Consider the following 11,025-nt stretch of genomic DNA (forward strand, 5'->3'; position numbering starts at 1 on the left):
ATCGTAATAATAATAATAATAGGCTGGGTGCGGTGGCTCATGCCTGTAATCCCAGCACTTTGGGAGGCCAAGGCAGGTGGATCACCTGAGGTCAGGAGTTCCAGACCAGCCTACCAACATGGTGAAACCTTGTCTCTACTAAAAATACAAAAATTAGCCAGGCGTGGTGGTAGGCCTCCCAGCTACTCGGGAGGCTGAGGCAGGAGAATTGCTTGAACTCAGGAGGCAGAGATTGGAGTGAGCCGAGATCGCACCATTGCACTCCAGCCTGGGCAACACAGCAAGACTCCTTCTCAAAACAAAACAAGACAATAATAAGAATACTAATAATCAGAAAAATAACAAATGTCGGTGAGGATATGGAGAAATGGCTGATAGGAAGGTAAAATGGCACAGCCACTGGGACAAACAGTGTGAGTTCTTCAAAAAGCTTGTTATGGACTTGATGTGTCCACCCACGTCCACTGCCAAGTTCACACTCACTGTGATGGTATTTGGAGGTAGGGCCTTTGGGAGGTCATTAGGCTAGGAGGGTAAAGCCCTCATTAATGGGATTAGTGCCCTTATCAAAGAGACCCCAGGGAAGCCCCTTACCATGTGAAGGCACAGTGCAAAGACAGCAATCTACAAATCAGGAAGTGGTGTCTCACCAGGTACCTAATCTACCAGAGCCTTGATCTTGGGCTTCACAGACTCTAGAACTGTAAGAAATAAATGTTTGTTTTTTAGGCCATCCAGTTTATGGTATTTTTGTTACAGTAGTCAGAACTAAGACAAAGCTAAACAGAATGACCATGTGACACAGCAATTCCACTACCAGGTATAATGCCCACTGTAATTGAAAACAGGGACTCAAACAGACACTTTTATACTAATGTTTTTGCAGAATTATTCACGATAGTCAAAAGGTGAAAATAGCCCAGTGTCTGTCAACAGATTAATGCCTAAACAAAATGTAGTATGTATACACATACAATGAAATATTATTCAACCATAAAAAGGATTGAAGTTCTGATACATGCTGTGATATAGATGGATCTTGAAGTAATTATGTTAAGTGAAATAAGCTGGGCACAATAGGACAATATTGTGTGATCCCACTTAAATGAAATATCTAGAGTAGGTAGAACTAAAGACAGAAAGTAAGTTAGAGGTTACCAGGTTTAGGGAGGAGGTGGGGAACAAGGAATAATTGCTTAATGGTTACAGAGTTTCTGTTACAGGTGATGAAAACATTTTGGAAATAGATAGTGGTGGTGGTTGAATAACACTGTGAATGTAATTAATACCACAAAATTGTATGCTTAAAATTTTTTTAATTGGCATTTTACATTATATAAAACCACAATAAAACATGTTTTAAAACATTTTATACTTAGTTCATTTTAGCTAACTTTGTATATCTTTCTTTATATAAAAAACTTTATATCTACTCAAGTAAATATAATTCTACAAGAAAATTGAAGAATATATTACTTATATTTTCCAAGCAGTACTAAATATGTCAAGAAATTTTATTTAGTGCTACACGTTTCTAGGCACTGATTTAAGAACTTTACCATTCTTAACTATTTCCTACTCATAAGAACCCTATGAAAGAGTAATTATTATTACTTTAGCCATTTTACAGATGAGGAAACTGAGAGGTAGAGGGTTAAGTAACGTGTTCCAGGTGCAGTAAGCAGCAGGTAGTCAAGCTGAGCAGCATCTTCAGTCTGTTTCCAGAGTTTCTGCTCCTAACCACGAAGTTTGGCCATTTTGACATTTTGCATTTAAATTACTTGAAATTTAATGATCACACTGAAGCCAGGGAATGCCCGTGTACAAGTGGAAGAATTCTTTCAATTCTTTCAAGAAAAGTTTATTATGCTGTCTACAAGTTCCCCTGGAACTGATTTAATTGTTGCCGCTACTAGTTATTATTAAAACTTGGCAAGCAGTTATCAGTACTTTTGCATTCAAACTATACATGTCATGTCTCATTTTCAATGTGCCATCTGAAAATTGCTCTTTAGTCAGTTCAGTTCTCAGAGTTGGATGCCAGAAGGTCAGTTAAAACATGGAATGTATTAGGGAAAGAGCCTTTTCCCCTCCTTTATGAACCCTCTGTCACAGCAGTCTGTTATCTCTACAGTGACAGGAGAATGGATGAAATTTGTTGGAAATGAGATCCACACTGTATCTCATTCATCTCTGTGTCCGCAGCACAAGGTACAGTGCTTAGCATGTGGTAAGGGCTAAAAACACTTTTGTTACACGAATGAAGAAAGGAATGGCACAAACAGAGCTGAGTAATTTTCTAAAGACCTTCTAAGGTGTCCAGATTCATGGTGTAACATCACAGGAAGGCAAAGAACTGAGTCCTCCTGCTCTTTACATGTGTGCCTGTGTCATGACTGGGTGTGAATTCTACAGCATTTCTGCAGTGTCCATGACACCGTGATTGGACTCTATGTTGTTTTATCTTTGGAGTTTATGGATTTGAATTTGAATGTTTTGATAATCCGAAATACATCATTGGATGTGCAAAGGAATGCAAGGAAGGATCAACTCTTTCTGGCCAAAATGGAGACAGTGCTGTTTTTTTTGTACTATTTCTTGAATGTGTCTAAGCAGAGCTGGCACTCTGCCCAGGGATAGGGGAATAAGATACCCAGAGTGCAGGGTTCAGACACTCACTCCGAGGCCTGTGCAAAGACAGAGTTAGCACAGACATGGACCTGAGAGTAAAGGCTTCCTAATGTTTGCACCCTAGGCACCCTTTTTCCCCTGAGCCTACAATATAAAAGGGCAGCACTGGAGCTAATAATGAATGACTCTAGGGCACACTGTAAATGGAAGTGAAAAGCTGATGGGGAAATGGAAAGAGAGTATGGCAGCTTTGAAAGACAGGGAGAGTCTTGCAGGTGCATGTCTTCCTTCCATGTGTTGTCACAGGCCCTACTATGCACTGGTGCAAGCAGGCTGCTCAATAAATTTAACTGGTTGGTTAGCAGCTTGTTTGTCTGTGTGTTTAGGTATCCCACAGTTGTAGTTCAGGAAAGATCTTTGCTATCAAGGCAGAGAAGATGAAGGAGACAATGAAATCTGGAGGGAACTAATTCATATTGTCTTTTAAGAAGGCCTGAAATATGAAGATAGAGATTCCCATGGTGGTTGGTCTAAACTTTCAACTTTGAGTAAATATGGACTATCTTACTGTGGGAATTCCAGGTTTGTTCTATGGAAGGAAGAACTTTCATTATTTTTGAATATTTTTAAATAACTGTAAATCATTAGATGACATTGTTTATAAGTCATTGCAAAGTAATTTTAGTTTATTGATAGGTAGAGCTATAATGACTAACATATTCGTACTTGGTGAGTGCCAGTGATGTAAATAATCTCTATTTCATCCAGATACCTTTGGGTTCCTTTGTATTGTTATGGTGTAACCACCCACTCTCAGCTATTCTATCTCCCCAGTTCATTATACTGTCTGTGTGCTCTGGTTTCCAGTAGCTAGCCCCTGCCTGTCTCTGCAGAGGGCCAACCGTGGATGCTGTGTTTTGCCATGGCCTCCCATGCAGACAGCTCAGAGGACCTGGGGGTTCCTGCTCCTTCCCACCTCAAAGTCAGATGCCATTTCTTTAACATTCATTATATGGCCGTCATGACCTGCTTCCTGCCTGTCCTGTGAAAACCCTGCATCACTCTTCCCCATAATCCTTTCATTCCAGAATGCTCTCTCATAGCCCCTTTGTTTCTTCTGCTAGAAATAGTCTTTCTCTTCTTTTACACCTCAGTCAGCTAACTCTGACTGGTCCTTATGATCTCAGCTGAAAATTAATTTTCTTCTTCATCCCCTAAATGTGGGGTTAGGAGTACCTCTGATGCAATCCCAGAATGCTTTGTACTTCCATGACAAGCTTATTTATTTGTTAAGGTACTATTTGTACATGTTTAATTTATTTTCCTACCAAGTAGCCTGTGAACTTTGGAGACCAGGGATGGAAGTTTTGGCTTCACTGTGGTAACATGAGGGTGTACACAGTGCCTGGCATATGCAAAACACATGATAAATACACATTAAATATAGGAGTAACTCCATGAATTGATTTGATAAATTGGTCAATATATGGTTTATAAATATAAATCACTTCTGGTAACCTGAGAGTATACATAGTGCCTGGCATATACAAAACACATAATAAATATGTATTGACTAGATGAGTAATTAGATGAATTGATTTGATTAATTAATATATGGCTTATAAATATAAATCACTTGACATTGTGTCTTATTTTCTTGGCTTACATGCATATTTGCCAGATTCTACATAGTAACCTTATATATGTTATATGTTATTATGAGGGATATTAATATGTATATGTATGCTGCCTTCTCTAGAAAAGTTCAAAACCACTTTAAGAATCAACACATAAATACATTTAAAAACTAAATATTTAAAGATCACTTTCTATTGATTTTCTAAGGGTTTAGGTGTCAACATGTAACCAAAAATTCATGTTTATTCACAGAGAGTATTTTCTAACTTGGGGCAATCCCTGGCCACAAATGTGTAATGTTTTCTCCTGCCCTCTCTCCCAGCTTAAGTGTATTCATTTAAATATTTAAAAATCAGAGTTGGCCTGTAATCCCAGCACTTTGGGAGGCCGAGATGGGTGCATCACCTGAGGTCGGGAGTTTGAGACCAGCCTGACCAACATGGAGAAACCTCGTCTCTACTAAAAATACAAAAAATTAGCCAGGCATGGTGGCACATACCTGTAATCCCAGCTACTCCGGAGGCTGAGGCAGGAGAATTGCTTGAACCTGGGAGGCGGAGATTGCAGTGAGCTGAGATGGCGCCATTGCACTCCAGCCTGGGCAACAAGAGTGAAACTCCGTCTCAAAAAAAAAAAAAAAAAAAAAAAAATCAGAGTTGGTTGGGATCTTCTACCATAAATATTCAGTATTCTGTGAACATAAAATGTCCCTCAGAAAAATTAGAGAGGCCTTTTAAATATTTTCCTAAAGCAGAATTTGCAAAATGATAGAACCTTAGGAGGAATCTCTTCTGAAAATAGAGCCCAAGGAAGGGTTTTTTTTTTTCAATTTCTTTACAGAAGTGGAGAACTCAGGAAAATTAAATCAAAGGAGAGAAAGCCAATATAAGGATGTGTTCTCAGCCTTTGTCCACCACTGTGGGTGACTGTAGATGATCCATGTATGTGAGCTTTGAGATCATTCCACCAATGACACAAAAAGGAGAGTGATTATCAACTAGCTTAGGTACCGCAATGGTCAATGTGTGCTCCACTTGCATTTCCAACTACCCAGACTCTGACACTGGGTAACTGCTATAAGTGTAGCATGCTGAGGGGTCAGAAAAGCCCTGGATGGAAAAGTGAAATCTACTCAGTGCTGCTGAACAAAAATACAGAGGGGCTGATTTCCTGAGCAACATCCAGAATATTGCTGGGTGTAGAGGATGTAAGTTGAAAAGCAAGAGTTATCCAATACACTTAGCCTGGTGGTTGGGGAATGAATACCTCTCACAGATGTGTTTTGTTTGGTTGTTGCAGGATTTTTTTTTTGTCAGTTAATTGCCAATATTTAAAAATCAGTAGAATTCATATAATAACCTGAATGTTGTGCTTCACTTCCAAAAATGAGATGAATCTCTCATAGATGTGGTTTGTTTAACCATTATGAAATCCAATTGTTTTGCCAATTAAGTTTTAATCTCTAAAATTAAGGTGATGTCACATAGCTATCTGGATTATAGATCACTGCAAAACTGAAACTCCTGGGCTCTAATGATCCTTCCACCTCAGCCTCCCAAGTAGCTGATTTGCTTAACTTCCTAAAATGGATCTTCTAGCCATGATGATTCATATTACCTCAAAGCTGGAAGGAAGTTACATGTGTGGTGTTCATGCCCTTTTAGATGGGGGCATATTCAACAGTCTGCCATTCACTCATGTTGCTCCCTCTTTCTATTTGCATACTTGTCTGTCCCCTGCAGATATTTGCACGTGAGACCACAATTCTAAAGACTGGGACCCCTTCCCAATGTAGATAGTTAATGTGTTTGCCTAATTGGAAACATCACTTGCCCGTCTCTATTCTGCTGTGTGCCCTGAGCAGCTGATGTGCACAGATGGCATCTCTTGGGCTCCCTTTCCACTGTGGCTTCAGGTTGTTCTCACCAATGGGAGCCATTGGCAAGAAATCAGAGGGCAGGAGGAAAAACAAGTTGGGGAATATTTTCTCGACTCTTTCCCAGTTTCAGCATCACAGCTATGAAAGTGGCTGCATCCCTCTGTAATCACAGCTCCCCTGAGCTATCACTGGTCTCTAGCAGCTTAATATTCTCCCCTTTCCCTTTTAGGCTGTTACTAAATTTTGGATACCTCCACAGTATTCTTTGGGTTTTCAGAAACCTGACCTCACTACTGTATGCTGTCCCTTCATTAAAATATCTCCAGCTAATTCACCTGATCAAAATTCTGTTTATTGGCAAGATCCTGACTAATATTAATAATAATAGAGCCACCCTTCTCTCAGCAGTCATTTGTCAAACCCTCTTTTCACTTTAGGGAAACAAAACTTTCTATTCTGAGCTGCTTTTACCTTCACTGCTGATCATGATCCAGTCCTGTTTTCCCACTTAGCTGACCATGTGCACTACTGAGGCCTAATCTGCTGCCTTGCTTTGGTTTATACTGTCTGCTTCAACCTGACAGCAGATTGATTGACTACTGGGCCAAGAGACTCCTTGCTGGGCTCTCAGGTTACCCACTGTACTTGCCAAGGCTTCAAGTGACCATAATGAGTTTCCCATGCACCAGCTGTAGCCCAACCTGTCTTGCTTGCAATAAGCAAGGGCAGTCAAGTCTCTTATCTTTCTTCCCTCCTCCAGAGCAGTGTTTGTGACTTTAGATTGTTTACTTTTTTGATAACAATCTGTGTAAAAAAGCCTATGGAGACCAACTTTTGATCCTGGTATGACAAGGCAAAGATTCCTCCAGCAGAGAAGACACCAGAGGCTTTAAAAGGTTGTGACTCTGACCTTTGCATAGCTTGACATGATGAGTAAGCTTTGGATCACTCCTTGGTCCATCTTGCAAGATACCAAAGTGTCTAACTCCCCAGGCAAGTGCAGACTCCTGATGATCTTCTTAGCCTCCACTGCAGCTCTAAGCAAGCTCTATCAGCCCAATTTCAGATTCAGTATTTCAACAGCTGTTCAAGCTCCTGCTCTTACCACCGCATCAAAACACTAGAATGAGACAGACTTGGGCTTGAACACCTATTTTGCCAATATGAACAAGTTACTTAACTTACCTGAATGTATTTTTTTGTCTTTAAAACTGGGATAATAATTCCATTCAGGAAGATGGAAGTAGATAAGTTATGTTAATTGCTATCCCAGTGTCTATTATGTAATAAACATTCTACAAATGTTAGTTTCTCTCATGAAATGGAATCCAAATTATTCATCCCTATTATCAAATGCCTGCCAAGCATTAGCCAACTTTGTTAAATTCTCAACCACAGCATAGAATCATGTGGTTAAGAGTATAATCTGTGGGCTGGGTGTGGTGGCTCAGGCCTGTAATCCCAGCACTTTGGGAGGCCAAGGTGGGCGGATCACAAGGTCAGGAGATGGCGACCATCCTGACTAACATGGTGAAACCCCGTCTCTACTAAAAGTACCAAAAAAACCAAAATTATCCAGGCGTGGTGTCAGGCACCTGTAGTCCCAGCTACTTGGGAGGCTGAGGCAGGAGAATGGCGTGAACCCTGGAGGTAGAGCTTGCAGTGAGCCAAGATCGCGCCACTACACTCCAGCCTGGGTGACAGAGCGAGACTCCATCTCAAACAAAACAAAACAAAACCAAAAAAAAGTATAATCTAAAATCAGAAAGATCTGGGCTGAACTCTGGCTACGTACCTTCCCAACTGTATGATGCTATAAAAGTCACCTGATCTTTCTGCATCTGAATGTATTAACTCTGGAATTCTATTGCCTGGGTTCACATTCTAGCTTTATTCCCTTATTACCCATGCAAACTTAGACAATGTACTTTACTTCTCTGTGCTTGTGCTTCCTCATCTGAGTTTAGATTTTGACTGGAGATCATCTACCTTATTGGGTCATTGAGATAATTAAATGACTTAATTCTTATCAAGTGCTTAAAACAATGTCTGTTCAACATAAGTTAACAAATACTCATTTCTTTATATGTAAGATTGGTGTGATATTTACTCACAAAATTATTGTGAACATTAAATAAAATAATAAATTGTGCAGAACCAGATGAAAGTGCCAACATCTGGCCATATGGCATTTTCTTAAGTAACACCATAAGCTGTTAACATAATGGCTGACACATATTTAGTGCTCAATAAATGTTACCTGTCACCATTTTAATATCATGTTAAGGTAAAAATTCACAACTCTCACTGACGTCTTTGTATGTAATTGATATCATTAACACCCTATACTCTTTCCTCAATAAGCCACCCTAATGCGGCCCAGCCTCAGATATTGCTTTTGTACGTCGAGAATATTGGGTCTGTTTGGTCTAATCTTCTGTAGACAGAAGAGATAAGAGCTTGCTTTCACTCCCAATACATGTTTTGAATCCAACTTCTAACTCTAAAAAGAGTATCCCTTAATAGAGCTTTACAGGGATCTGGCCAACTTCTTGTCTAAAAGGCATAGTGGTTTTCTCCTCCACCCCTCAAGGCTCTGTGAGATTGTGTGTACTGGCAATATGTGTCCAGATATTCCTTCTGGTTTGGGCCATTTCCAGATTGTGGCAAGCTATAATTCCATGAGTAGCTTCAAAGTTGCAGTTTAAAAACCTCTTCCATCTATTGTCCCTAGTTGGCTCCTGACCAATCACCCCCTTGAAGTGATGGTTATGTCAATAAAAAAATTATGGCTTTTGGTGTGGAGCAAGAGAGCAGCTTGCAAAAACTCTCCTGTCTCTTTCATTGAGCTCAGCTAACCATGTGCCACTTCTGTCTAACATCAGAGAAACAGGATAGCACACTCTCCAGAAAACAAGGCAGGCTTGCCTTTGCCAGCACCAAGGAGAGAAAGGTGGTGAGAGGGCAGAGGGATGCTTGGGCAACAAGCTCCTCTTGTAATAGTCTATGAGAAAATGACCAAGAAATGTACTAAAGGGCTTCTGCTTATATATTTTGTTCAAGAGTATTTATATAGATCCACACAAATGGATAAGTTTATAGAAGCACTACACTGAAGAAAGCCCTCTATTCAGGCCTCTCTCCCCAATTCTAAACAGGACTGAATGAACATCTCTGCAGATGGTGTTTCAAAATTCATTTGAACAAAAGTGGCTAGATGAGGTAATGGCCAGTTAGGTAAAAATGTGCTGGGAGAGAACAAGGGAAAATCCTTGCTATAAAAAATTTTTTATTAAATAATTGGAAAAATGGAATGAAACACCTGCAGTTTATAAATCAAAGTTACCATATGGTATAGAATATTTGCTAATAAATTCTTATAGGCACAACCCTAAAGGTGAAGACTTTTAAAAGTTTTTGCTATGGTGCAATATCTTTTTATATTAGTTTATTTCATCCTATGACTTTTATTTCAAACTTTAAGTTAATAGATTATTAAATTGTACTTTGAAGCTCATTTCAAACTCGTACTAGTGATAAAAACGCACAGCAGAGCAAATTACTGAAGAATAAATGGCAGCATTGAATTAACAGTTGGGGCATTAGAATAATCTCTGGACAGCTTTTACTCCACTTTTTGTTTATATTCAGTTTTATGTTGATGCTTTGGGGTGATGAAAGCAATAGTTTGTTAATGGTAAAGTGGTTGTAGCAAGTATCTTCATTTTCAGGCATAATATAAAAGTATATTATGTATACTTTTAATTGTCAAATATTCATTAGCATCGGCATTTTTTTCCAGACCTTCTTTCCTCGTTTGGAAAAGAAATAACAGTAACACAAAAACAGCATAATAATCACTTCCTAATACCCCATTTACTTTTGATATGTAAAAGAACAATTTTGTTTTTAAAGACAGATGGTACATCGCTTGCTCTATATTATGAAATTCTTCCTGGACACATATTATCATAGACTCAAGTATCAAATATTCCAATCCCCATTTACTTCTCAGGTATTTCATGCTGATAATTCTTACACCTTAAATACAGGACTTTAAAACGTAGAAATGGGTTCATTAAAAATGTATTATATGTACGTATCTGAAAGAGTGTTGCAGAAACAAAACAATACCAATGTCTAAGGTTTCTAAATTTGTACTGAATTGCCTTTAGTGTCTTGGCTTATGCTTTTGAATATCCTTAATGATTCTAGCTCTTTGCCCTCTGATGGTAGATTTAATGCTTCCAATCGTCTAAAGGGCTCTGGGAGCCAAGTTCAGTGCAAAAGGAGCTTTACTAGAAATAATTGCACTTACAAAATACTAAGTCCACTTTTTCTTTGTTAGTAAATTCACAAGTCATTTACTTTTAAACAACTCAGTGTAGTGCTACTATTTTAAGTTAAAAGAAAACTTTTACAGAGGTATTTGTAAAGTTTGGCGTGTAGATCTGATTTGGTGAAAAAGGGTAAATTTAAGATTAGTAGAATGGATGCTTCTAATATGCTGGATAGCCAGCAGGATTATAATTTTCTGTAAAAATCCTATTCCAGAGCAAATGTTCATTAAAATCCTGAGGAAAAATCAAAATCTAATGGGTAAATGGTGATTTATATTGAATCAGAAAGATTATCATTGACATCTCAGCCAAAACTATTTGCTGTGTTATAAAATCTCTCTCATTTTTAAAATCATAATTTGATGTCATTTAAAAGAAAGACACATGTCAACCCTGCAGTGAGCTACTAATTTATGTGTATATATACATATTTGTGTGTCGTATACATTGTATACATTAATATATATTACATTAATATTTGTTAATAGACATATATTTTCAATAATGTATTATTGAATGTTATTGAAATTATTGAAT

Source organism: Gorilla gorilla, chromosome 4, assembly GCF_029281585.2.
Source record: "Gorilla gorilla gorilla isolate KB3781 chromosome 4, NHGRI_mGorGor1-v2.1_pri, whole genome shotgun sequence".
NCBI classification, from domain to species: Eukaryota; Metazoa; Chordata; class Mammalia; order Primates; family Hominidae; genus Gorilla; species Gorilla gorilla.